Source organism: Cryptomeria japonica, chromosome 9 (genome assembly GCF_030272615.1).
Source record: "Cryptomeria japonica chromosome 9, Sugi_1.0, whole genome shotgun sequence".
NCBI lineage: Eukaryota > Viridiplantae > Streptophyta > Pinopsida > Cupressales > Cupressaceae > Cryptomeria > Cryptomeria japonica.
Genome location: NC_081413.1, coordinates 129668121 through 129692631, shown reverse-complemented (window position 1 = coordinate 129692631; position 24511 = coordinate 129668121).

Genomic DNA, 24511 nt, shown 5'->3' with positions numbered 1-24511 from the left:
AGAAGAGACAAAAAGATTGACTGGTGATTTGAAGACAGACTTGGATTCCAAGGAAAGTGAAATGGAGAATTTGAGAAATTAATACAAGGTATTCAAGAGTATTGTTATAGTAGAGTAGAACCAAATGACAAAAAGCCTTGAGGAATCTGAGAAATGCATCTTAGAGTCGAAGTCTCAGGCAAAGAACACCAAGGTGTATCGGTGTGAACATCTAGCATCTAGGCTAGAAGTTAAAGATAAAGAATATCACAAGCTTCTTGGAGAAATGGATTTTCTCCGAAATGACCTTGAGAAGTGTTAGGATGAGCTCAAGGTAAGAATCTGATTTGATGGCAGTAGTGTTGCCTTGGACAAAATGCTGAAGAATCAAAAGTATGCCAAGGATAAAGAAGGTTTAGGAAGCGGTGCTGGTGAATACTCCACCACCAAGAATATCCCCCACAATGGCATTCAAGTGTTCTCCTCCAATGGAGAAAACAAGAGACAAACCTTCACAATCAAAAATGCTCCCTGGAAGAAGGTTGACCGAAGAACAATTAGTGAAGACTTGCAGATAAGAATGAAGACCGGTGCTGCAAGATGGAGGAAAAATGCAGATCCCAAAGGTAAAGGGAAGATGGGAGAAGATAGCTTCACTCGAAGTAGGAAAATGAGGAAGCAGTGAAGAAGATATCCTACCGACAGAGGACAAAGTAATGCTACAGCCCATAGGGTTAAGCAAGTGTGGGAAAAGAAGAGACTGGATGGAAGAGTTGCATAGAATGAAGAACCAACAATCCATTCTCAATGAAGAATAAATAGGGATTATAAACCAGTAAGATCTCCTCGTGCATGGAAAAATAAATTTGTAAGTCATATGCCATCCTTTACCGATTACTTCTTTGCATGTAATGATTATGTCCATAGGGTAGAGGTATGTAGAAAGAGATCTAGAAAGAATAATATAGGATCTCATGAACATCATGCATATGAGAAAAATGTATCTGGGAGTAGATACATGCATGTCCCCTCTCATGGTTATGAAAATGTTGTTTGTCATAAATGCAATAGTTTTCACCATAGATAGTTTGAGTGCAGGAAGAGGAACCTGCAGTCACATGGTGGCTGGTATAACTATGCTCTACAGAAAGTTGAATTCAAAGCATATGGAAGTCAGAGACCTACATGGAACTAAAGGAGAATTGTCCCTATAGGAGAAAGAGGTCCACCAATTCTACTTGCTAAACACAACAACATGACCAAGAGAAGATGGTCAAACCAGTATGTTAAGAGATTCCCCAATCATGAAGTTGGGATGGATGTTGTGTGCTACTATAGAAATACTTCTAGCTATGATGGAGAATCAGGAAATGGAAGGAATCATTAAAAGAGGAAGGAAAGACTTACTCCCAAGCCTGAAAAATGGGAAGATGAATGAGACTAGGCAAGTATGGAGGAAGAAGACCATGGACCGGCACTGTGCATCCAATGCATAGGTGATATCTCCTAAGGCCTAAAGGAGATGTAGGATCTTAAGGGGAGTAATATACTGAACTTATAATTCACCCCCTTAGTGATGAAGGAAACATGTAAACGTGTTTCTGGTAGTATGAAGGAAGAAAATGAGAAGATAAGTGTCTGTAGAGGTTTACTTGACTATGCACCCATAGATCAGAGTTGAATCACTACTACTCTATCAATGTATGACAAGATTACAATTAGAATTAGATATAGAGTGACATAGAATGTTAGGAGTCACAAGAAGGTGCTTTGGTAGTGATAGTGGATCAATACAGGAAACCTGTATGTACATCATGTTACTGGAATAAATACTGTAGGTACTTGCAGGTTATGTAAGACAATGAAGTTAGAAATCATTGCATTAGCCCCAGTAGCATGAAATGTGGAGTTATGTCTAAGGTGGTGTTGATAAAGACCTAAATGACATATGTTGGCCCGATGGTTGATCATGCAGGATTGTATGATTTGATGATTCTTGGGATATTGACAATATTGTCTAGTATTGTGTAGATCCAGGATCATGTCATAGGCTATGGTGGAAACAATGGAGATAAAGAATCATCAAATGATCACATATGTATAGCTAAACCGATATATGGAGGTTTTTGGAGCCTCAGTATTAGACCTCACTAGAGTTGAGAACCTGAGATGTATGACTCAGGGGGATTTCAAGTGGCTATGATGAAAATCCAGGATGCTTGAACTTGGAAGAGTAAGTGTACTGCCTACCCAAAATTGCAGATGATGAAAAGTTACAGTAGGAATACCCAAGAAAATTTTATTGTAAGGGGTATCTACCTATCATTTAGTTGGTTATATTCATAGTACAATCACATTTTATTCCTAAAGAAATTTGGGATCAAATGCGAGGTGATGCAGTTTGACTAGTAGGTGAGTAGTGTTCATTGACACATCCCTTTGCAATTGAGTAGTTTAACAAATGGTATAAAATCTGCATGCTTAATTGGTGTTAGTTGATAGTTGAGTCCTTCATCTCAAGTGATGTGACTTGAGAAAATGCAACAAAATATAATAATTGGTATCAGAGGAGAGACATCCAGTAAAGAAAAAAAAAAGGGAGAAAGAATTCTATCAGTGACCGGTAAATACAAGGATGAATCATACCCTAACAGTACCCTTTGCCATTGTTGTCAAAGAGGGAGAAGGATTCTATAGTATACAACATACTGCATGTGTTGATAATCCATGGATTAGAGAAAGGGGGATAAGGATTATGTGGTATGTCGGATACTACATGAGTTTACATCAATGCCGAAGGGGGAGATTGTTGGCATTGGGTTGTCATTGATGTCAAATGATATGGAATCACTACTGGTATTGGTGATGTATGTGCAACACTCTCAAGGAGGAGTAAAGGTTGAGATATCTTTGGTATCACCTTGTGCTGTAGAACACCGGTAAGGTAAGGAAGATGACCTCGGGAGTCACCGGTACACAAGTTGGTGCCTGACTTATGTGGATGGAATGGTAAGGTGATCAGTACCAGTATAGTGCATCCCCAGTAAGGAGAGTATGCCAACTGATAAGTGAAGTGTTGACAGTGGGAAAGATGCCTGGATGTTGTTTGTGATGAAGAGGTAGAATATAGCCTAAATCACATCAACATCCAGAAGAGAAGAATGAACAAGTCACCGGTATGCTATGAGGTTGCTGAAAATCAAGACTCCTAATAGATAAAGATGTGAATAAGATAGGTTAGCAAGAGTGTTGACCGATTGAGTAGTCCACCAGAAGAGAAGAAAAGTGAAAGGTTGATGACAAACCGGTTTGAGGGTTTAACCGATAGGGCTATTAAACTGGCATAAAACAAGAGCTAATAGAGTGTTTGGTTGGTGATCCTATCTAAACCAACATGAAGATCCAATTTGGAAGTTTGCCGACATGGAGTCAAGGTGGTGGAATTGGATGCTATGGTAGATGGAATGAGCACCGATGGATTAGTTGCAGAGTTGGTCAACATTAATGGCAGATCCCACAAATCATGGGACATGTCGCAGAGCTATTGGAAAGGGTTGCCACTTGAGGTCTAGAGGAAAACTAAGAGACAACTAAGATTGATTGATTGAGGAGATCGAGGTAGATGAAGGAAACATCAAGACCGATCTTAGTGTTTGATCATGAGATCATCCAACAAGGTAAAAAGAAGATTGTCAAAGATAGAAAGCATAATCAAGAAGGAAAGACAATATCGATGATGAGGAAATAGCTGTCTGGACGATTAGATTAGGCAAGATCTATTTTGATTTGGTTTGCCTCAAGGTAAATGAGGAGACCCTAACTGATCAAAGTTTGAATTGGTTTTCAGTGGGAAAACCAATCTATAAATATGAAAGCCAAAATTAGAGATGGTTGTTGTAGAGAAGAAGATAGTGTTGTTGCAAAATGATAAAAAGTTACTTTTGCATGTGAGAGAAAATCAGTCAAGTGCTCAACAAATATCAGAGAAGACACTGAGTGTGAGGGAGAACCAGGTTGAATTATTCAATTGGTAGTAGTACAGAACCGATAGTGTCCATACCGGCAAAGCAGAAGTGAAGGAAGCTACAGAGAAGGAAGATAGTGGACCTGCAAAGTGTAGTACTAGTGATTAGCAGAGCAGCAAGGAGGAGATCCAGCAGAGTAGAAGGAGAGTAGAAATGAATCGATAGAGTTTGCGGCCAGTGAAGAAATAGATAAGAGTAGCAGGATAAGTGTACCGGTGTAGCAGAGAAGGTATCTCACTGATAGAGTAAGGTATATGAAATGGTTACAAGATTCACTTGTAACAAACAACATAACTACGTTTTTATTTGAAGTTATCTTTGTGAACACTGAGTTGTAGGTTGGTGCAGGGGTTGGTTCTCTTTGGGTTGGTGCCTTAAATTTGGGGTTGTAGATCCTTTGGGTTGTAGCCCATAAACAATTTATGGGTTGGTGACCTAATTTAGGGGTGGCTCCTTTGGTTGTATCCCTAAACATTGTAACAAAGTTTTGATTGTGATGCTCAATTGGAGTAGTAGACTCTAGCAACATTGCTTGCCAATGTTTTTCCCATCTTGGTTTTTCCTCATACATACTGGTGTTATGTGATGTCCCTTTGTGTGACTTCTTTTGTGATTAGTCTCCCTACTAACTGGTATACTTGCATAAGTCAGTTAAAGTAAAGTAGTTTGAGAACCACTGATTCACCCCCCCGTCTCAGTGGTGCATTGTGTCTAACAATTAGTATCAAAGCATAGGTTCCCAGTCAGATGATTTTTCTCCAACTTGGGTAGATTCTTACTTAAGGACACAATGGTCTATTTAGTATCAATCCATGCTCCTGTGTTTCATGTATGGATGTCAGTTATCAATGATCATCCTAGGAATGTCAGTCCTACCACCCGATCTGAAGAAGAAAGAAGATACTTGTGCAATGAAGAAGCCATGAAGGCCATATTCAGTGGGCTCACTGGTGATGTCTCCTCACAGGTGGAAAGATGCAAAACAACTAAAATTCTATGGGATAGAATAAAGAAAGTCTATGGAAATGAACCCTGCACCACTGAATCAGCTTGTGAGAGTGAGAAGAACAATGGTGAAGATACATGTGAAGATGATAGAGGTAGTTCAAATTGTTGCTACAACATTGGTGATGTGGAGACTCATCTATTCATGGCCCATGAGACTGACATTGAGAGTCACACATCAAAAGAGGATAATACAGATAGATCCCACTGGTATGATGTGTTTGACAACAATACTGAAAAGGAAGGATAAGGAGGAGAAAAGGTAAATAGATATAGCCAACAAGATTTATTTGACAATGATGATGAGGAAGAAGAAGATGCAGAAGTAGATCTTGAGTGTGAACTGGTAAGTTCTCTAAAAGAGCTTCAAAATATTAGAAATGACTTTAAAATCTACAAAAGATCAGTTCATGAGGATTGTAGCTAGTTGAGAACCTACCTTGAAATATCAGACCAAAAGATTGGTTTATTGACCACTCAACTAGAAGAGAAAAAATGATTGACTGGTGATTTGAAGTCAGTGTTGGACTCCAAGGAAAGTGAAAAGGAGAATCTGAGAAATGAATACAAGCTATTCAAGAATGCTACTATAGTAGAGCAGTGTACAGCCCCTCCCCGATCAAGCTCCTGTTAACTCAGTTGACCAGGGTTGACCTTACTAATAAATGCTATAATTCAATAGGATGGGCTATGTTAGATAGATAGATTTGTGAGAAAAGTAATTGAATCAGGTTACAGAATCATTTAACCTTGAGGTGTACATTTTGATGTGTTATGGATACATAACTTTATATGATTCTAGAATAGGATAACTTTGAGATGATGTATGTCATTATTAGATTTGTAGGACTTTACTATGATGATAGAAATAGGATGCATGTCTTATGTATGGATCAAAATTATGAGGATTATGATAATTTCTTATGTGGATTTATTTGGATATAAGATATATCTATTTGTTTAAATTTAAATTGTATGCAGAGTGTTTGACGTGTATTCGTATTCATGTGTTTAATATTATATGAGGTTATTTGGAATTACTAATGTGTAATTGAGATGCACAGGAAAATTATCCATGTGACCATGGAAACATTATGGAGAACCAAACCTAGACCTATGTACATTCGTAAAACCAAGGGTTGTCTATTTGGAGAGACAACACCCCGTATGTATCATATTTTATTTCTAAAAGTAAATGTTGTGTGTGTGTTAAATTAAATTTATTAATTTGTGTAAATCCAACAAGAGACAAATTTCATGTGTAATTTTGTAATGTATTTTATTGTGTCACTTGACACGTGTTGATTTATGTCTTGATTTTTGACTTGTCTCTTGGAGGGAGTGTTTCAACCATATCTTTTTCAAACATTTTAATGTGGTTCTAAATTTTCCTTGGGTAGAGAATCTTTGGAGTGGTCAACTCAGGTTTGACCCAAAAGTTAACTTCAGATGGATTCATAAGGGGTCAAATGGACTCCTAGGGGTAGTTTAAAGGTGTTTCCTAAAGTCCATATGGTATACCTATGGGTTAGGAGTATTTTTAGGCATGTGTCTACTCCCATGTGACTGTTTAGTCACCTTGAAAAGTGGGTTTCCTAAGTTGAGCGAAAATTGAAATTAGAAGGTGCCATCTAGGTTAGATAACCTTCCTTTTGATGTGAGATCCTTTTTCCCACTTTCTCTTTCTTTTTGCTTTTTCAGTTTTAGAAACCTATGAGAACTCTCACTGAGGTCTTTTTAGGCAAGAATGAGAGATTTTGTGGGTAATCACCCACTCTCCATTTTTGGAGATCATGCAATTTTGAAAAGAATAGGTTTTGGGATAGAATTTTGGCGAAGTGTAGAAGGAAAATTGTGGAATTGGGCTACTCATCCTTAAACTAGTTCTAGCAAACCTTTGGGTAGCTTGAAGGTTGGATTATCCTCTCCTTTTTGTTTCTTTTTACGTTGCATGTTTATGTTGGAAAAATGGCTTGTATGTAAAGGTTGTTTCTTGTATTTTCCTTTGTGAAAATTATTATGGGATCTATCTATTACTTCTTTTATGCATTTTCTTGTGATTTGGGAGTAACTAGGACCTCCTACTCTTGGAAGAGTAGGATGGTCTTGTGGGTGGTAGAAGTTTGATAGCCCTCGAGTGACAGGCTCTCATTATGAGAGTGAACTCAAGGGGTATATATGTGACCCTTGCTGCATGGTCTGGTTTATGCATTTGGGGGCCATAAGGGGAGAAAGTATGGCATGAAATGCCTTGGGGGTCATAAGGATGTGGGGTTAATGAACTTATCATATATTATTGTTTCCCATGAGGTGGCTTTGTGATCTACTATTCTTGCAGTTTCCTCAGGGTATTTGGTCCACTACCACTCGTGTAAGAACATCACATTTTGTGATGAAGTGTAGCCTTGGTTGGGAAAGTGTTTGCTATATGTTTTTCCCTTGCTTGTTGTGTTTGCATGTCTGTAACCTATCTAGGGCTTGGTTGTCCAAGCTCGGGGGTGGCTTCTAGTAAGCCTAGGCTGGGAGGTGAGCACTCAATGGTAAAAACCTTATGATTTATTTGCAAGTTGATTGGAAAGAAAAGAAAAAGACAAGTTAAGAGTTGCTCATTTTTACTTGATTTGCAGAAAAAGATTAGGGATAGGGATATCATATTTAGTTGCAGCAATGTAAAGGAAAAGATATATGCTGTATATATTTTGAAAAGAAATGTATCCAGTTTATTTAAAGTTCTCATTCAATAGATATGAGAAGCTAGTTGGGTATCTCACCCAGTTGTTTTAAAGAAATGCATTATTCTTTCAAGTTGTTATTGTAAAAGAAAAGAAATGTTTATTTTTGGTTTAAGCTCCTATAGTTATTGAAATAATATTTATTATATTCATGTTATTTTTGAAAATAAAAGTTCATTAAATCCCCTTATGCATATTGAAGTAATGGAAAAAAAAAAGAGGAGTAAGCTTGCATGTTAGAAAAGAAAAGTGAGCATCTTTTTATTCCCATTTACATATCATGGTTAAATAGATTTAAATTGTTAATCTCTAAGGTTTATTTTAAATGATTTCTAGTCTAATATAGTTGCTGTTAAAAGTTACTAAATCCTGTCACTTTATTTATTTGCAGTAAATGAATCTAGCATTAATAATCCACCTCTAAAAGTTAGCAACTAGATTGTCCAAAGAAAAAGAAATACATTATTTAAGTTTGTTAGTTTAGAGATCTTGTTGTTATGTGATTTTAAAAAAAATATACATGCCTCAAGCCTAAGAGAATACCTTGCCTTCATACTACCATGATTAGTCTTAAAGAAAAAAAAAAAAATGGCTAGACCTAATGTCCCATATTAAATAAATAATATAAAGATAAAATCTATTATATGCACAATAGATTTATGCCTAGATTTAAATGAAGGAATAAAAAATATATATATCACTATTGCTATGCTGCCATTTATTTTATTTAATTCCTGCAAGTTATAAATAGCAATATTCATCTATGTAAAATTCTTATTAAACCTACCCTTGATTTAACCATGGATAGATTATACATATATATATATATATATATATATATATATATATATATATATATATATATATATATATATATATATATATATATATATATATATATATATATTTATTTATTTAAATAAATATATTTTTTTTATATTTAAAAAAAAAAGAAAAAAAAAAAAGAAGAAAAAGCATTTAAAAAAAAAATTCATTAAAAAAAAGTTTATCGAGGATTTCGGGGGGGCTGAACCCACTGTGTGTAAACACAGTGGGTCGACGCGGCTTGGGTTGCCACTGTGGGCAACCACAATGGTCGGCATGGGGGCCTCCCACTGTGGGTAACCAGAGTGGAAGGGCCTTGGCGGCCACTGTGTTTACCCACAGTGGACAGCGCCCGGCCACCACTGTGGGGAAACACAGTGGTGCCCGGGGATGCCCCACTCGGCACACCTCCAACCCTCCTCCACTCCTCCACTAAGTTCCTCCATGGCCGCCGCCTCCCATAACCTGCATCAACAAACACACACACTACCCTCCCCAAAAAAAAAAATATAATAGCTTAAGCCCTAGCCCGAAAATAGGGTTAGGGCAAGACAATTAAATAGAAGAAAACTAGGGTAATGGGTGGGGTAATTTTTGTAATGTTATAGTTAGGGCACAGGGGGTATTGTGGTTATAAAGTTTGTTTAGAAAATAAATATCCACATATAAAAATATATGTGTTTAATAAATATATATATATATATATATAGTTAAAGTATAAATGTATAAATTCAACTTTAATTTAGTTATTTTTATTTTAACATTCATATTTTATATACGTTTTTATAAACATGTGAATATGATGCTCTAAATTTTAAATTATCTTGGAGTTTAATCTTTTAGAGAATTTTAATGGCTTTATAAGTTATTTTGGCTTTAGGGGATTATTCAGTCCACCTAAATTTAGGCTTGACGAGAATAAGCTTTATAGGGCAAAATTTTTTATTATGGAGTTAATAAGCCCTTTAGCCAAATTTTAATACACATTATAATTATTGTTAAATTGAAATATAGGTGTTTTAAAAATCTAAGTGCTAGAGTTAATTTAATTAATCCCTTTAGCGATTGAAAGATTAATTGAGATTAATAATATCCCTTGTCAATTAATTTAGAGGTTTTTGCATAAATGAATTTATTTATTTATAAAGTGGTGAGATAATAATTTCTTTGGTAGAGGATATCGTGGGGAATTTTTATATATACTTATAAATAAGTCCAAGACCTTGATCTTGAGAACTCATTTAGCCAAGATGGAACCTTATACTAAATAAAGCAATTAACATTTTAACATTTAACACTTCAATTTTCAGTCACTCGATTTATTAGTATTATTATGTTAAAATAATATTGATAATTAATTTATAGACACAAGATTTAATCAAGTTATAAAGGAAGGATGTATTATCACAGATGGGGGAAACTTGTTAGGAGATAAATAATTATTATTGAATCAAGTAATTAGATTAATACCTATTTAGTAGAAGTCAGTCTAATTAAGAATTATAATTTGCAACTGTAATAAAAGGGACATTTGATGTGAATTTATTATTGTCCTTATAAATCATATTGTTCCATTTGATTATAGGAGTTATCGTAATTCGTTATGATAGGAATATCCTAACTTTGTCGTATAGGAGTCTCATAGAAACCTAAGGCTCTAGATAAATTTATTCTATTCATCGTTCACGTTAGAAAAACATTTTATTATAATTTAAGATTCCGCTTTGAACAACCTGTTAAGTTGTCACATCTAGATAAGCATAGGTTGCATATAATTAAGTGTTTCAAAAAAAAAATTGTTGTTTGGGTTTTTGCCCAAAAGTTTGGGAATGACAAGCAGAATCGGCTGACAAAATACCTTGAGGAATCTGAGAAATTCATCTCAGAGTTGAAGTCTCAGGCAAAGAACACCAAAGTGTGCTAGTGTGAAGATCTAGCATCTAGGCTAGAAGTTAAAGATAAAGAATATCAGAAGTTGCTTGGAAAAATGGAGTTTCTCTGAAATGACCTTGAGAATTTTTAGGATGATCTCAAGTTAAGAATCTAGTTTGATAGAAGCAGTGTTGCCTTAGACAAAATGTTGAAGAATCAAAAGTATGCCAAGGATACAAAAGGTTTAGGAAGTGGTACCAGTGATTGTTTTACTGGAAAGAATGTCCCCCACAATGACATTCAGTTTGTCTCCTCAAATGGAGAAAACAAGGGGCAAACCTTCACAGTCAGAAATGCTCCCCGGAAGAAGATTGACCTAAGAACAACTAGTGAAGACTTACAGACAAGAATAAAGAATGGTGTTGCAAGAAGGAGGAACAATGCAGATCCCTAAGGTAAAGGGAAGATGGGAGAAGACAAATTCACCAGAAGCAAGAAAATGAGGAAGCAACAAAGAAGACCTCCTACTAGCAGAAGACAAAGTAAAGCTACCACCCACAGTGTTAAGAAAGTGTGGGAAAAGAAGAAACCAGATGGAAGAGTTGCATAGAATGGATAACCAATGATCCATTCTCAAAGAAGAAGAAATGGGGATGCTAAACCGATAAGATCTCCTCATGCATGGCAAAATAAATTTGTAAGTCATATGCCATTCTTTACTAGTTACTGCTTTGCATGTAGTGCTTATGGCCACAGGGAAGAGGCATGTAGAAAGAGATCTAGAAAGAATAATATAGGATCTCATGGACATCATGCATATGAGAAAAATGTATCCAGGGGTACATACATGCATGTCCCCTCTCCCAATTATGCAAATGTTGTTTTTCATAACTACAATGGTTTTTTCCATAGAGAGTTTGAGTGTAGGAAGAGGAAGCTATAGTCACATGGTGACCGGTATAACTATGCTCTATAGAAAGCTAAATTAGAGCATATGGAAGTCAAAGACCTACATGGAACCAAAGGAGAACTGTCCCTGTAGGAGCAAGAGGTCCACAAGTTCCAATTGCTAAACACAACAACATGACCAGGAGAAGATGGTCAAACTAGTATTTGTTAGGTCCTAGAGACAACTAAGAGGGGGGGGTGAATCAGTTGTCCAATAAATTCAACAAAAATTAACTTAACCAAAACTTAATGCTTAATACCAGTAAATCAAACTTTATGCTAGTAGATAGTCTTAATAGTTAATTGTAGTATTGGTAAAGATTAATGCATGAAACAGAAAGACAATAACATCCACAACACATAACCCAAAAAATTGAATGTGGAAACCCTATAAGGGGAAAAACCACGGTGGGAAGCCTTACCCATAATAAAATGATACTACTATAGATAATGTGTGTGTACAATATGGATTCTGCACATGCAGAAAGGCCAGCTGCCTAGAGCTCGTTGCTCAATCACAAAATGAGAGTCACACTGACTACAATTGGATGGTTAGATCCAATGATAATGTACTGCACATAATAACATCTTCATATGCTAGATTCAGTATCAGTTTAGTTATGATTGCCTTCACAAAATCCTTCCTTCAACCTTCAAATGATGTCTGTGTGTATAGCTCTGCTTATTTTCACATATACCTTATTACAATCCTTTTCACATTCACACATTAATCTCACAAATGAGATCTTACATTTATACAATAACCTAAGACCAATTTGAATAGGTCGGCTCACTAAAATATATTACAATAAAATAAATTACAAATAAATCAATATCTGATGCGTGATGTCGGCTCAATGCATTTACAATAATAATATATCATCTCCATAATGTGTTGTGTTGATCTGGAATAGATATACCTATTGGTGCATATCCTAGACCTATTTGTCAGTAACAACAAATATGCAAACCCGAATAAGAAAATAACCAAATCACTAAAAATAAGTGATCAAATAATCTCTTCAACATAACCAAGTAGTCTCCAAAACATTCCAAGTTCCAGTGAACAATATAATCTGCTGTTGAACCAATTATCGATGACTGTGTATAAGTCTCTAACTTTCTGGTGAACATAACCAAAGATCTCCAAGTGGTGATAAGTGTTGACATCAATGACCAAACCATATCAACATATCCAAAATACCAACAATCTCCCCCTTTGGAATTTATGGTAACACAAGATGGAAAAACCATCAAAGTGCCAAAATAGAAATGCCAAAAACCAAAAACCAATAATCTCCCAAAGAGATCATTAACTAGAAATCAAAATACATAATATCTCTTCCCCTAGGAATAATCTCTCCACAAAAGAAAAAGATAATGCATTTTTCCAAATCAATCTCTCCTCCTTTGACATAAAATGCCAAAGCATAACAAAAACCAGATATAAAATACCAACTTATTATACCAACTACTCCCCCTAAGAAGTAGCTCTCCTCATCAAAGCTAGAATAAAAGATTTCTTTGTTAATTTTGTCGGTTGATGACAAACATCAACTCTCTAAGTCTCTACCAGTGAGGGTAGGAATCCAAGTTGCTCTCTGAGATACTCAAATGTTTCCTTAGGCAAAGGCTTTGTAAAAATATCTACAATCTTCTCTTTAGTATTCACATAAATCAATCTCACTTCTTTTACTTCAACATTCTCCTTTAGAAAATTGAATTTGATAGAAACATGTTTAGTCTTAGAGTGAAATACTAGGTTCTTTGATATATCAATTGCTGCCATATTATCATAGTAGATAGTTATAGGTTCCTTTCATTTTACCTTTATGTCCTTCAACATTTGTTTGATCCATAATACCTATGTACAATTAGTTGTTGCTGCAACATATTTTGATTCTACTGTTGATAGACTTGTAGAACTTTGTTTCTTGCTCAACCATGAAATTAGTCTATTGCCAAGAAAAAATGCTCCGTTGGTGGTTCTTTTTCTATCATCCACATCTCCTGTCCAATTAGCATCTGTGTATGGACATAGATCAAAATTTTCATCTCTAGGATACCGTAAACCAAGATTTGCAGTGCTTTGTAGGTACCAGAAAATCCTTTTCACTTCTGATTCATGATTTTCTTTAGGATTACTCTAAAATCTTGAAACAATACATATTGCATTCATAATATCAGGTCTTGTTTGTGTCAAATACAGTAAACCTCCTATCATAGAATTGTATCTAGTCAGATTAACAGGTGTAGATTCATCCTTGAAAGATAATTTATCAGTTGTAGTCATAGGTGTGCTTACCGGTTTACAATTTTCCATGCCAAATTTCTTTAGTAATTCCTTTAAGTACTTAGATTGACATAGGAATATACCTTTATCAGTCTGTGAAATCTACAATCCTAAAAATAATTTTATCTCTCCAATCATAGACATTTCAAATTCTTGCTGCATTTTGTTAGAAAAGTCTTTACACAATCCATCTTCTCCTCCAAAGATTATATCATCAACAAAAACTTCAATAACCAATATGTCATTATTAGTCACTTTGTAGTATATATTTTTGTCAGCATTACCTTTAGTGTATCCAAGCTTCAAAAGATATTTGTCCAATCTTGCATACCAAGCTCTAGGAGCTTGTTTCAACCCATATAAAGCTTTCCTTAACCTACAAACCATGTCTTTGTTATCTGTCAAACAAAATCCATCAGGTTGTTCAACATAAACTTCTTCTTCAAGATTTCCATTCAGAAATGCACATTTAACATCCATTTGATATACTTTATAGTTCTTGTATGCAACAAAAGCCAATAAAAGTCTGACCGCCTCAATTCTAGCTACCGGTGCAAAGGTTTCATTGTAATCAATTCCTTCTTTCTATGAATATCCCTTACACACTAATCTTTCTTTGTTTTTGATTACCATACCATCTTCATTAAGTTTATTTCTGAAAACCCATTTAGTTCCAATTACATTTTTGTCTTTAGGCCGGGGAACTAATGACCAAGTGTTTTTTTTTTCAATTTGTTCCAATTCATCCTTCATAGCTTTAATCCAATATTTATCTTCACATGCCTCATTAATTGATGTAGGTTCAATATGAGAAATAAGACATACATCTTCATTTGCCAATCTTCCTCTAGTCATAACTACTTGAAATTTGTTTTCAATTATCTGATCTTCAGAATGATTCAGTCTTACATACCGGCTGTTTTTACTTCCCGTTGTTCTTCAGTGACTCTTGAATCTCCAGATGATGCCAGTGTTACTGGATCACCATTTTGTACCGGTGTATTCATAATAGGTTCATTTTTTATTATCTCTATTGCTGGTTCAGAGTCTGTGTACCTTGAATTTCCTTGAATGTATAGACTGTTGTATTGACAGCTTCTCTCTAGTATATATGAGGTAGATTTGCTTTTGATATCATACTTCTGGCTGCATCCAAGATAGTTCTATTTTTCCTTTCCACAACTCCATTCTGCTAGGGTGCTGATATCTGTCTTCTGATCCCATTCACTTCATAGAAGGTATTAAATTCCTTAGATGTGAATTCACCTCCTTGATCTGATCTCAAATATTTAATTTTCTTGCCGGTTTCATTTTCTACCAACATCTTGAATAGTTTGAATTTCCCAAATGCTTCAGATTTTTCTCTGAGAAAAGTAACCCAACATATTCTAGAATAGTCATAAATGATTAGCATAAAATACCTATCTCCTTGTATACTTCTAGTTCTTGTTGGACCACATAAATTAGTGTGAATTAAATAAATAACATTGTTAGACTTCTCCAGAATACTCCTAAAAGTTTCTCTAACTTACTTTCCTAATTGACATTCCTTACATACTGGATTGTGAGGTTTAACAATCTTAGGTAAATCTCTAACTGCCTTAGTAGTACTAATTTTTACAATGCAATCAAAATTCACATGACAAAGTCTCTTATGCCATAACCAACTTTCATCAATATGTGCAATCAAACATGCTTTCTCATTGTTGTTCAAATGATAGATATTACCTCTAGTTTGATTATCGGTTGCAATTTCCAAACTAGTTTTGTTTAAGATTTTGCATTTACCATTCTTGAATTGTAACTAAAATCCTTTCTCAACTAATTGACCAACACTCAAAAGATCATCCTTCAAACCCTCAACATAGTAAACATTATCAGTATTGTGCTTACCATCAAAAGATATAGTGCCTTATCCTTTGATCAAACAAGCTTTATCATCTCCAAATCTGACTAGACCTCCATTGTATTCCTGAAAGGTTAAGAATTTACTCTTATCACTGGTCATATGATGTGAACATCTTGAATCAATAATCCATTCATCCTTATCTTCAACTTTAGCTGCCAGGGCCTGCTCTACTGGTTTAATAGTAGGTGTTGATTGATTTTCTATTATAGCAACAAAAGCCCATCCATTGTCCGTCGGATGCTCATCAGAATCATCAGTAACTCCTTCATCAATATAATAACAAGATTTGTCTCTATTCTTCTTAAACTTGTATTTCTGATAGTTAGGGTTAGGCTTATATGTTCTTTTAGCTTCTTCTCTTAATCTTGCATGTCTACCAGGACATCTAGAATACATACGACCAATCTTATTATAGTTAAAACATTTAAAGGGTGCTTTACCTTCATACTTACTTCCAATTGGAGCTTTAGGCATTTTCCTTGCAAATAGTGCTTCAAGTTCTTCAAGTTCTTCATTTTCTCTCCTGCTTTCTTCAAGTTCTTTTGCATAGAAGGCTTTCCAATTAGATTTATCAGATAATGATGATGATGCCTTGAAAGCTAGATCTGTCTTGATAGTAGTAATAGGACCAAATTCCTCAAGCTCAAAAGCTGAAAGTTTTCCAACCAAAGTGTCTCTAGATACTGATGCATTAGGCATTGTTCTCAATTCATTTATAGTAGTAAATTTCATTTTATATGCCAGTGGGAAATCTCTTAAAACTTTAGAAACAATCTCATCTTCACTTAAGGTTCCTCCACAACATTGTATACCCAAAACAATTTCATTTACTCTTTCCATAAAAGCAGAAATTCTTTCTTCTTCTTCCATTTTCAGACTTTCATACTTGACCCAGAAGCATTCAAGTTTTGTAATTTTGACTATGGAATCTCCTTCATTCAATGTTTCCAGTTTGTCCCAAATAGCTTTAGTAGTAGATCTGTCTGACAATCCATGACTTCTTGATCTGACAATGCGCTCAAAAGTGCTTCTCTTGCTTTGCAATCATTTTCCTCATCTTTAGCCAAGGTAGGTGGATTAGGTTGACCTTGAGTAGGAGTAGTATAGCCATTCTTTGTAACATCCCATATGTCCTTTCCAATGTAATTCAAATGTGTCTCCATCCTGATCTTCCATATTCCATAGTTAGTTCCACCAAGTTTCAGACTGTCCTTCCAAAAATAGTTAGAAGATATTGGATCTCCTTAAGCTGTTAAACTTCTGCAAAAGAGGACTAGGCTTTGATACAAATTGTTAGGTCCTGAAGACAACTAAGAGGGGGGGGCTTGAATCAGTTTTCCAATAAATTCAACCAAAATTAACTTAACCAAAACTTAATGCTTAATACTGGTAAACCAAACTTTGTGTCAGTAGACAGTCTTAACAGTTAATTGTAGTATTGGTAAAGATTAATGCATGAAAGAGAAAGACAATAACATCCAAAATAGATAACACAAATATTTGTATGTGGAAACCCTGTGATGGGAAAAACCATGATGGGAAGCCTTACCCACAATCAAATGATACTATTGCAGATAGTAAGTGTGTACAATATGGATTCAGCACATGTAGAAAGGCTAGCTGCCTAGAGCTCACTGCTCAATCACAAAATGAGAGTCACACTGACTACAATTAGATGGTTAGATCCAATGATAATGTACTGCACAAAATAGCATATTCATATGCTAGATTCAGTACCTGTTTAGTTCTAATTGCCTTCACAAAATCCTTCCTTCAACCTTCAAATGATGTTTGCATGTATAACTCCGCTTATTTTCGCATATACCTTATTACAATCCTTTTCGCATTCACACATTAATCTCACAAATGAGATCTTACATTTATACCATAACCTAAGACCAATTTGAATAGGTCGGCTCACTAAAAGATATTACAATAAAATCAATTACAAATAAATCAATATTCAATGCATGATGTCAGCTCAATGTATTTACAATAATAATCGATCATCTCCATAACGTGTTGTGTTGATCTAGAATAGATATACCTGCCAGTGCATATCATGGACCTATTTGCTAGTAACAAAAAATATGCAAACCCAAATAAGCAAATAACCAAATGACCAAAACCAAGTGATCGAATAATGTCTTCGACATAACCAAGTAGTCTCCAAGTCATTCCAAGTGTCGGTGAACAAGATAATCTGTTGGTGAACCAAATACTGGTGACTGTGTATAAGTCTATGACTTTCCCATGAACATTACCAAAGATCTCCAAGTACTGATAAATGTTGACAATTGATGACATGTGCTGACATCAATGACAATACCATATCAGCATATCCAAAATGCCAACAGTATGTTAAGAGCTTGCCCAATGATGAAGGTGGGATGGATGTTGTGTGCTACTATAGAACTACTTCTCGATATGATGGAGAATTAGGAAATGTAAGGACTCATTAGAAAAAGAAGGAAAGACCTTCTCCCAAGCCTGAAAATGGGAAGATGAATGAGATCAAGCAGGTATGGAGGAAGAAGACCATGGACCAAAACTGTACATCCAATACATAGGTGATATCTCCTAAGGCCTAGAGGAGAAGTAGGATATTAGGGGGAGTAATACATTGAACTTACCATTCGCCCCCTGAGTGATGAAGGCAACATGTAAGAACATGTTGTTGCTAGTATGAAGGAAGAAAATGAGAAGATAAGTGTGTGAAGAGGCTGACTTGACTATGCACCCACAGATCAGAGTCGAATCACTACTCTTGTATCAATGTATGATAAGATAATAATTGGAATCAGATACAAAGTGACATAGAATGTCAGGAGTCACAAGAAGGTGCTCCAGTAGTGATAGTGGATCAGGACAAGAAACTAATATCTACAGGATGTTACTGGCATAAATACTATAGGTACTTGCAGGTTATGTAAGACAATGTAGTTGGAAATCATTGCATTATCCCCAGTAGCATGAGATGTGGAGTTATCTCTTAGGTGGTGCTGATGAAGACTTGAATGACATATGTTGGCCCAGTGGTTGATAATGCAGGCTTGCATGTTTTGGGCTAACCTATTTGATTCTTGGGATAATGAAAACATTCTCTGGCATTGTGCAGATCCAAGATCATGTCATAGGCTATGGTGGAAATAATGGAGCTGAAGAATCATCACATGATAACATATGAACAGCTAAATAGGTATATGGAGGTGTTTGGAGCCCTGATATTAGATTTGACTAGAGTTGAGATGTATGACTCAGGGGGAGTTCAAGTGGCTATGATGCAAAAGCGGGATGCTTGAACTTGGAAGAGTAAGTGCACTGATTACCCAAAACTACAGATGATGAAAAGTTACAATAGGAATACCCAGTAAAATTTCATTATAAGGGGTATCTACCTATCATTTGGTTGGTTATATTCATAGTACAATCACATTTGATTCTTCAAGAAATTTGGGATCAAACGATAGGTGATGTAGTTTCACAGGTAGGTGAGTAGTGTTCTCTAACACATCCCTCTACAATTGAGTAGTTTAACAAATGGTATAAAGTTTGCATGCTCAATTGCTGTCAGTTGATAGATGAGTCCTCCATCTCAAGTGTTGTGACTTGAGAAAATGCAACAAAATGTAACAATTGGTATCAAACGATGAGAGACATTCGGTAAATAAAAAGAGTGAGAAAGAATTTTGTCAGTGATCGGTAAATACAAGGATAAATGATACCCTGACATTGCCCTTTTCCATTGTTGTCAAAGAGGGAGAAGGATTTTGTAGTATACATCATACTAGATGTGTTGATAATCCATGTATTAGAAAAGGGGGAGAAGAATTTGTAGTATGCCAATTACTACATGAATTGACATCAATGCCAAAGGGGGAGATTGTTTGCATTGTGTTTTCATTAATGTCAATCGGTAGGGAATGACTTCCAGTATGAGTGATGTATGTGCAATATTGTCAAGAAGGAGTAAAGATTGAGATATCTTTGGTATCACCTTGTGTTGCGGAACACTGGTAAGGTAAGGAGGATGACCCCTGGAGTCACCGGTACACAAGTTCATGCCTGACTTATGTGGATGGAATGGTAAGGTGATTCTTACTAGTATTGTGTATCCCTAGTAAGGAGAGTATGCCAACTGATAAGTGAAGTGTTGACAATGGGCAAGATGCTTGGATGTTGTTTGTGATGAAGAGGTAGAATATTACCTAAATCACATCAACATCTAGAAGAGAAGAATGAATAGGTCACATGTATGCTATGAGGTTGCCAAACAACAGGACTCCCACCAGATGAAGATGTGAATAAGATAGGTTAGCAAGAGTGTTGACCAATTGAGTAGTCCACCAGAAGAGAAGCAGAGTGCAAGGATGATGAAAGACCGGTTTAAGGGTTTAATGGACAGGGCTATTAAACAGGCAGAAAATAGGAACCAGTAGAGTGTTTGGTTGGTGATCCTATTTGAACTAACATGAAGATCCAAGTTGGTAGCTTGCCGACATGGATGCCACATGGACTCAAGGTGGTAGACTTGCATGTTGTGGTAGATGGAATGAACACCGATGGAGTAGTTGTAGAGTTGGTCAACATTAATGGTAGATCACACAAATCATGGGACGTGTTCCAGAGCCGTTACAGAGGGTTGCGGCTCGAGGTCTAGAGGAAAACTAAGAGATAAATAAGAGTGATTGATTGAGGAGATCATGGTGGATGAAGGAAACAACAAGACCGGTCTTGGTGTTTGATCAGGAGATTAGCCAATAGGTAAAAATCAGAGTCAAAGATAGAAGGCATAATAAAAAAGGCAAGACAATAGCAGTGATGAGGAAACAACTATCTAGGTGTTCAGATCAGTCTGATTGGATTTGGGTTGCCTTGAGGTAAGTGAGGAAACCCTAACCAATCAAAGTTTGAATTGGTTTTCAGTGGGAAAACCAATCTATAAATATGCAAGCCAAAATCCGAGATGGTTGCTATTGGATAAGAGAGTAGGGCTACTGTAGAGAAGAAGATAGTTCTGCTGCGAAGTGATTAACTGTTACCTCTACATGTGAGAGAAAATCAGTCATGTCCTCAATGAATATCTGAGAAGAGACTGAGTGTGAGGGAGAACTAGGTTGAAGTATTCAATCGGTAGTAGTGCTGAACCGATAGTGTCCATACTGGCAAAGTAAAAGTGAAGGAAGTTGCAGATAAGGTAGATAGTGGACCAGTAGAGTGTAGTACTAGTGAAGAGAAGAGCAGTGAGGAGGAGATATAGCAGAGAAGAAGGAGAGTAGAGGTAAACCGGTAGAGTTGACTATTAGTGAAGCAATAGATGAGAGCAGTAGGAGAAGTGTACCGATGTAGTAGAGAAGGTATCTCACTAGCAGAGTAAGGTGTATGAAATGGTTACAAGATTCACTTGTAATAGAATGACTAGTTTTGTATTTGAATTTATCTTTGTGAACATTGAGTTGTAGCTTGGTGTAGGGGTTGGTGCCCTAAATCAGGGGTTGTAGCTCCTTTGGGTTGTAGCCCATAAACAATTTAGGGGTTGGTTTTCCTTGGGTTGGTGCCCTAAATCAAGGGTTGTGGCTCCTTGGGTTGTAGCCCTAAACATTGTAATAGAGTTTTTATTGTGAGGCTGGATTGGAGTAGTAGACTCCAATAGCGTTGTTCACCAAGGTTTTTCCCATCTTAGGGTTTCCTCATACATATTGGTGTAATGTGATGTCCCTTTGTGTGACTTCTTTTGTGATTAGTCTCCCCACTAATAGATATACTCACATAAGTCATTTAAAGGCAAATAGTTTGAGAACCATTGATTCACTACCCCCACTTTGAGTGGTGCATTGTGTCTAACATATACAAACCCTCTACCATAAACAATTAGGTCAACCACCAGACAATAAGCCAACTACATAATTACAAACCATGTTGGCCTTAGACCAAACAAATAGTATCCAACATATAAGACATCACAGAAACACATCAAGAGGTCCAATCCACACATTACATTAAAGTCGATCCATAACCTAGATCAACCGGGACCCAGTATTGGTCCAAACACTATAACAATGATCTCCATCCACAAAGTCTCAAACATGATCATCAAAAACATCCTAAAACTCCACCAGAAGCTGCACCAACACCACTTATGCAATTCATCAAAGATCTTCATCAAAAGCTCTGCTGGTGAAACCCTTGTTAGAATGAGAAGCCAAGCTTCCAAGCAAACAGGATAGCATCCGATCACCAAACCAAAACCATCTTACTAAATATGAACATGAGTATCATGAATAAGCCAATTCCATAACTAAACTATACTGGAGCCTACCAGATCATGCCAGATCAAGAACAACTAGAAAACACTCAACCTATCGAGACCAGAAGGGTGTCGGTAAAGAATCCAAACATCTAGTGTTGGCATAAATGACAAAACATCAATGCAACATGTAATCAATTCCTCCAAATGGCCAACAAAATTGTCCAACCGCAAAATTGAAATAAAACAAGGAAAAAGACCTAGTGTTGAAAACCATTTCATGGCAACATTAGATCAGTCAAGAGGAAAAATAAAGGATGTATTTGATGGCGAAAACCTCCTTGAGGCACCAAAAGATGGAAGGTTTGACACCCTCCCTATCATATTGATAGAGCCAACAGAAGAAATAAACATTGGCACACCAAAGGATCTCAAGGTCCTTCATCCCATTGCATCATTATAAGATGAATAAAAGAAAGACTACATAGAGTTCTTCAAACAAAGACAAATAAATTTTTCTTGGTCCTATGCAGACATGCCAAGAATTGATCCAAATATTATCATGCACCATCTCAATGTAGATCCAAAAGAAAAACCAATTAAGAAAAAGCTAGGGAAGATGTATCCACATATCACTCTCCTTGTCAAGACAGAGCTGAAGAAACTATTAGATGTGGGTTTCATAAGACCTTTTGCTTATCTATAGTGGGTCTCAATAATTGTACCAGTGTCAAAACTAGATAAAAGTATAAGAGTCTACACTGACTTCAGAGATTTGAATAAGGCATGTCCCAAAGATGATTTCCCACTACCCAACATTGATATAATTGTAGACTTATTTGTAGGTCATGAGATGTTTTCCTTAATGGATGGATTCTCGGGGTACAATCAAATAAAAATCGCCCCTAAAAAATTAGGAGAAGACAACATTCACTTTGTTGGTGATATGCAACCAATAAATGATTGATTGGTGAATGTGATGAAGAGATTGAGATTCATGTTTGATGACTAAGTCGTGTGTTGTCATTGATGGCAACAATGTGTTTATAGTCATCTAAGTCATGGAAGCCAACTGGTAAGGTATAATTGGCACAAAAGACAATTTAACAGAGAACTGGTAAACATAGACATAATTGCATTCTGTCAATTGGTATAGGTGATTCATGAAGAGTTGGATAATGCAATTTTAAAGAAATGATAGAGATAGGCATTTGGAGCCATGTTTATGACTGCATTGGCAGATTCAATTGGACAAGCAAGATTTGATGTACAGAGTAGGCATTCTAATGAACACTTAACCAGTAGTGATAAAGACACTTGAATTGGTAAATTGACACAGGTTTTGTCTTGTTTTTTATTTCTTATGTCAGTGGCCATCATAAGTTCGGTGTGCAATGTTAGTTTGTCTAGATTCATTGAACCTAGAAATTGTTTCCAAGGTTTTAGCCGACTAAGAGATGTTTATAAAAAGTGTGATGAGGCATCAAGTCGGTGTGTGTATGTAAGAGTGTGAGCTCATTAGCGAAGGATGTGAATTTGATTGTGCAATGATTAGGGAAGCTCTATATTGATGTGTTGTTTAAGTTTTGAGGATCTGAAGGAGATCTTATTAGACATAGAGGTATTACATGAAGATCATTTGACTATTGTTATCCTAACAGTTACAACAACAACAACCCTTAACTGGGTAGGTCCTGACAGGCCTTAATTTGTAAATCCTCTAATAGGGTAGCTCAACATCTAAGTTTAAATCTTCCTGCGAGGTTGATCCTAACATGTAAAAGCTTCTAATAGGGCTCATCATATTAAATCCATTAATTGGGTGACTCCTAACAGGGTCTGCTCCTAAACAGGAATATTTGTAAGACCTTAACCGGTCAAGATTTCTAATCTTCAGATAGTGAATCTTGTGGGTATTAACTCCCACTGTGGTTTTTCCCTTTTGGGTTTCCACGTATAAATATTTTATGCTATGTGGAATTTGTTTTATTGGGCATTAGATTATGTGGTGATATTCCTCTTATGCTAGTTAAGTTTTAAGTTGTTTAAGTTGGTGATTAGATTCATATTTTTTTTGCTTGGACTGATTCACTGCCCCCCCCCCCCCCTCAGTGCCTTATAAGTTTATCAATTGTTATGAGAGATAAAATTATTTGAGGCTTAACTGCTTGAGAAGGATTCCTAAGGTACACATGGGGATATAAGTTATAGGGAGATGTCTAATAAACTTGCAGGAACTGAAGAAGCCCTAGAGACATTAAGAGACAAGTATAAAGCTTCACTTGCTAAGAGAAGAGAGCTAACCAAAAAAATGTTGGAGGTTTTTGAGAGAAGTTCTTCTAATGAAGAAAACATAGGTGCATTGGTTGATGAAGTAGAGAAACTGAATGATGAGAAGGCTAACTTGAGGAGAGAGCTAGAAGCCCTAACTATCTGGATGAGCTGGGAACTTGAAGAAAGGAGGGAAACAAAAAACAAGATCAAAGAGAAAGAACATGAGATCTTTAAGTTAAATCAGGAAAATGACACTCTATATGCACATTGGCATAAGGAGAAATAATAAAATGAAGAACTAAAGGCAGAACCAAATATGGAAATGTCTCTTAGAGAGACTCTTATGAAAAGGAATGAAGACATTACACAAGAACTTGTTTCTAATGAGAAGCTTGCAAAGTT